We start from the raw sequence: 5,712 nt of genomic DNA, 5'->3' as shown, positions 1-5,712 counted from the left end.
GCAAGTTGTGTTTCTTCCATAATTTCCAAATGAATCTACTACATAATTACTGTGATTTTACTTCCAGATGAAGCTTGATTTCAGTCTTTCTCAGTATTTGACTATCCTGCATTTTTTGCTGTTTTCTACTTTGTATGTACTCCTATGTTTGGGGACCAGGCACAGGGGACGAGGGAGTCAGGCAACCTCACTTGTGAGAGAAGCAAAATTAATGACCTTTCAGCAAAAATGACGTGCACGTCAATCAGGTTTCCCAACACAGTATTACAAACAAGACAGAGCCTTTTGCTGAATAAGTAGAGGAGGCAATTCTGCAGATTCAGCAAACTCACTTTTAGAAACTGAAAATTGAGGCCTATGCTGCCTTGCCTCGCTGGAATGTAACTGTCAACTCTCTAAGGCCAGCTGGGCATTGGTTTTGTTATTATTCAACAGAATTAAAGGATCAAACTTTTTTCTTTCAGTCTTCTAATGCCCAGGACGTGTTACCTCCATCACTGATCTGACCTGAGCTCCTCCTGAGGGTCCCGCAGCTATGCAGAAACAGAGGAAGGCGAGTCAGTCCTATGACCTGCAACGGCAGACCAGTAAAGCAGGGCTCCATCCCTGAGATCTCAGTTACTCAGAGCTCCATCACTGAGCGCTCCGACACTTGAATCTCCATCACTGATAGCTGCCTCATTGCAAACTCTATCACTGGGAGCTCCATGATTCTTCACTGAGATCGCAATCACTGTGAGCTCCATCACTTAGAGCTCCAGCAGTGAGATCTTGATCACTGAGCGATCTGTCACTGAGATCTCGACCACTGAAAGATCCGTCACTGAGAGCTCCATAATTGGGATCTCCATCACTGAGTGCTCGATCACTGATTGATCTGTCACTGAGATCTCTATCATTGACAGATCCATCACTGAGATCACCGTCACTGGATACCTCTCTGGCCACAGGAGAGGTGCCAGAGGACTGGAGGACAGCCAATGTGGTACCATTGTTCAAGAAGGGTGGAAGGGATAAACCTGGGAACTACAGGCCAGTCAGTCTAACCTCAGTGGTGGGGAAACCATTGGAAGCAATTCTGAGGGACAGAATTAATCTACACTTGGAGAGGCAGGGATTAATCAAGGACAGTCAGCATGGTTTTGTAAAGGGGAGGTCATGTCTGACCAACTTGATTGAATTTTCCAAAGAGGTGACCAGGTGTGTATATGAGGGCAATGCATTTGACGTGTTCTCCTGGACTTCAGCAAGGCTTTTGATAAAATCCCACATAGGAGACTGATGACGAAGATTAGAGCACATGGGATCCAAGGCAATTTGACAAATTGGATCCAGAATTGGCTGAGTGGTGGAAGCAGAGGGTGATGGTTGAGGGTTGTTTTTGTGACTGGATGTCTGTGTCCAGTGGAATTCCACAAGGATCAGTGTTGGGTCCCTTGCTGTTTGTGGTATATATAAAGGATTCAGACTTGAATGTAGGAGGGTTGATCAGTAAGTTCGCGGATGAGACGAAAATTGCTGAGGTGGTAAATAATGAGGAGGAAAGCCTTAGATTACAGGAGGATATAGACGGCCTGGTCAGATGGGCTGATCAGTGGCAATTGGAATTTAATCTGGTTAAGTGTGAGGTGATGCACTTGGGCAGGACAAACAAGGCACCGGAATACACGATGAATGGTAGGACCCTGGGAAGTACCAAGGATCAGAGGGACCTTGATGTGCATGTCCACCGGTCCCTTAAAGTAGCAGGACAGGTAGATAAGGTGGTTAAGAAGGCATATGGGACACTTGCCTTTATTAGCCAAGGCATAGAATATAAGAGCCGGGAGGTTATACTGGAACTGTATAAAACACTGATTAGGCCACAGCTAGAGTATTGTGTGCAGTTCTGGAATCTGCATTATAGGAAGGATGTGTTGGACTAGAGAGAGAGCAGAGGAGATTTACCAGGATGTTGCCTGGGCTGGAGAGTTTTAGTTATGAGGAGAGATTGGATAGACTGGGGTTATTTTCCCTGGAGCAGAGGAGATTGAGGGAGGACATGACTGAGGTGTATAAAATTATGAGGGGCATAGATAGGGTAGACAGGAAGGAACTTTTCCCTTGGTGGAGGGATCAATAACCAGGGGGCAAAGATTTAAGTAAGGGGCAGGAGGTTTAGAGGGAATTTGTGGGAGAATTTTTCACCCAGAGGGTGGTGGGAATCTGGAACTCACTGCCTGAAAGGGTGGTAGAGGCAGAAACCCTCATAACATTTAAGAAGTATTTGGATGTGCACTTGCGATGCCATGGCATACAAGGTTATGGGCCTAGTGCTGGAAAATGGGATGAGAATAGTTAGGTACTTGTTTTACCAACGCAGACTCAATGGGCCATAGGGCCTTTTTCTGTGCTGTAGACTTCAATGAGTCTATAACTCACTGCAAGCTACTTCACAGTTAGCTCCAACATGGAGAAATCCATTATTGAGACCTCCATCACTGTGAGCCCAGACACTGGGAGATGCATCTCTGAGATCGCCTTAACTGCAAACTCCATCACTGGGAGCTCAGTGATTCAGAGCTCCTTCACTGAGATCTCAGTCACAGAGAGCACCATCACTGAGAGTTCAGTCACTGAGATCTCAGTCACCGAGAGCTCCTTCGCTGACATCTCAGTTACTGAGATCTGTCACCGAGAGCTTCACCATTGAGAGCTCCGTCAGTGACAGCTCTGTCACTGAGAGATTGATCACTGATAGCTCCATTGCTGGGAGCTCCGAGATTAAATCATTCTTCACTCTGATCTCAATCACTGAGAGTTCCAACACTTGGAGATTTGTGGGAGCTCTGTCACTGAGAGCATTGTCAATGTTAAGATGTTTCGGCGAGAGTTTCATCACTAAAGTTCCTTCCTGAGAGCTTCTATGTTGAGAGGTCTGCACTGGAATGCTACTTTGGGCTGCATTAGATTGCTTCAAGCGGTGTTTTTTGGGTGACATGCTTTTAACGGTTAATGCAATGGGTAATTTCTATCTGAAGTCTAGTCTTTCTTTAATTTAGCATTTAAGCACTAGTTGCCCTCAGGTTTGTGAGAAGTTCAGTTTTAGTCCAACTTTGAAACAGGTGTTTAATAGGCTCTGCTTACTGCTGCAACTTGTTAATTAGATAACTGACTTAAACAGGTCTTCAGAAGCTAGATTCCAACAGCATAAATCAGGCCATCAACAGTGCTGCCTTGTCTGCACTCAAGTGTTGTCTTTGTCTACATTTGAGTGCGTCAATTAGAATTTGGGGAGTGACGGAGTTCGCTGAAGAGGGAAGGAGGTAATCCTTTCATTTTCTGTCTTTCCTCAGAAAATGGTACTTGGTACATAGGACCTGGTGAGTATTTCTTCTGTCCTTAATATTCTCTAAACTAGAGGAATTAAAAGTAAAGGGAGTAGTTTAAGGATAAGCCATGGCAAGGCAGCTCGATGAAGTGGAATGCTCCCCCTGTGCAATGTGGGAAATCAGGGACACTTCCAGTGTCCGGGGTGACCACGTGTGCAGGAAGTGTCTCCAGCTGCAGCTACTTTAAATTCATGTTTTGGAGCTGGAGCTGCGGCTGTAGTCACTGTGAAGCATCCGCAAGGATTAGATCTTCGTGGAAAGCACGCACAGTGAGGTGGTCACACCACATGTAAAGAGTGCAGAGGCAGCAGGAGAATGGGTGACCACCAGGCTGAGTAAAGGCACTAGACAGATGGTGCAGGAGTCCCCTGGGTCCATCTCCCTCTCCAACAGATTTTCCATTTTGGATATTGCTGGGGGAGATGGTTTCTCAGGGGAATGCAGCAAGAGCAAAGTCCGTGGCACCATGAGTGGCTCAGCTGCACAGGCGGGGTTTGGAGGGGGAGAAAAAAGAGTGGGAGAACAGTAGTGAGAGGGGATTGTATCGTAAAGGGAACAGATAGACATTTCTGTGGCCACAAACGTGGCACCGGGATGGCATGTTGTCTCCCTGGTGCCAGGGTCAAGGATGTCACTGAGCAGCTGCAGGACATTCTGAAAGGAAAGGGTGAACAGCCAAAGGTTGTGGTCCACATCAGTGCCAACTCCATAGGTAAAAAGAGGTATGAGGTCCTGAAAGCAGAATATAGGGAGCTAGGAAATAAATTAAAAAGCAGGACCTCAAAGGTAGTAATCTCAGGATTATTCCCAGTGCCACGTGCTAGCGAGATCAGGAATAGGGGAATAGACCAGATGAATGCATGGATGGAGAGATGGTGCAGGAGGGAGGGATTTAGATTCCTGAGGCATTGGGACTGATTCTGGGGAAGATGGGACCTGTACAAGCTGGACAGGTTGTACCCCAGCAGGACCGGGACCAATATCCTCTCAGGGGTATTTGCTAATACTGTGGGGGAGGGTTTGAACTAGAGTGGCAAGGGGATGGGAACCTGAGCTGGGAGACACAAGACAGGGAAAGAGAGATAGGAGTTAAAGACAGAAACGTAGAAAGCAAAAGTGGAAGGCAGAGGAAACAAGGGCTAACTGCAAATAGGGACATAGCACAAAAGAAATGTGTAAACCTATTAAAAAGCCAAATTCTAAACAGCGTGCAGGAGCAGAGGGACCTGGGTGTATATGTGCATGTCATTGAAGGTAGCAGGACAGATTGAGAGAGCAGTTAATAAAGCATACAGTATCCTAGGCTTGATTAATCAGGGCACAGAAGGATGGAAATTATAATAAACCTGTATAAAACACTGGTTCAACTTCACCTGGAGTATTGTATCCAGTTCTGCACACTGCACTTTAGGACGGATGTGAAGACATTAGAAAGGATGCAGAAAAGATTCACGAGAATGGTTCCAGGGATGAAGTTGCAAAGGAAGATTGGCAAAGCTGGGACAATTGCCCTTAGAGAAGAGAAAGGTGAAAGGAGATTTGATAGAGATGTTCAAAATTATGAGGTGTCTGGACAGAGTAGATAGGGAGAAACTGGTGAAAGGATTGAGAACCAGAGGACACTGATTTAAGGTAATTGGCAAAAGAAGCAACGGCGACATGAAGAAAATCTTTATCATGCAGCAAGTAACTTGGATCTGGAATGCACTGTCTGAGAGTGTTGGGGAGACAGGGTAAATCGTGTGATTAGGATCTGGAATGCACTGTCTGAGAGTGTGGTGGAGACAGGGTCAATCGAGTGGTTAAGATCTGGAATGCACTGTCTGAGAGTTTGGTGGACACAGGGTCAACTGAGTGGTTGAGGTCTGGAATGCACTGACTGAGAATGTGTTGGAGACAGGGTCAATCGAGTGGTTAGGATCTGGAATGCACTGACTGAGAGTGTGTTGGAGACAGGGTCAATCGAGTGGTTAGGATCTGGAATGCACTGTCTGAGAGTGTGGTGGAGACAGGGTCAATCGAGTGGTTAAGATCTGGAATGCACCATCTGAGAGTGTGGTGGAGACAGGGTCAATCGAGTGGTTAGGATCTGGAATGCACTGTCTGAGAGTGTGGGGGAGACAGGGTCAATCGAGTGGTTAGGATCTGGAATGCACTGTCTGAGATTGTGGGGGAGACAGGGTCAATCGAGTGGTTAGGGTCTGGAATGCACTGTCTGAGAGTGTGGGGGAGACAGGGTCAATCGAGTGGTTAGGATCTGGAATGCACCATCTGAGAGTGTGGTGGAGACAGGGTCAATCAAGTGGTTAGGATCTGGAATGCACTGAGAGTGTGGTGGGGA

Source organism: Carcharodon carcharias, chromosome 18 (assembly GCF_017639515.1).
Source record: "Carcharodon carcharias isolate sCarCar2 chromosome 18, sCarCar2.pri, whole genome shotgun sequence".
Taxonomy (NCBI): Eukaryota; Metazoa; Chordata; class Chondrichthyes; order Lamniformes; family Lamnidae; genus Carcharodon; species Carcharodon carcharias.
Note: the sequence above shows the minus strand (reverse complement) of the source record.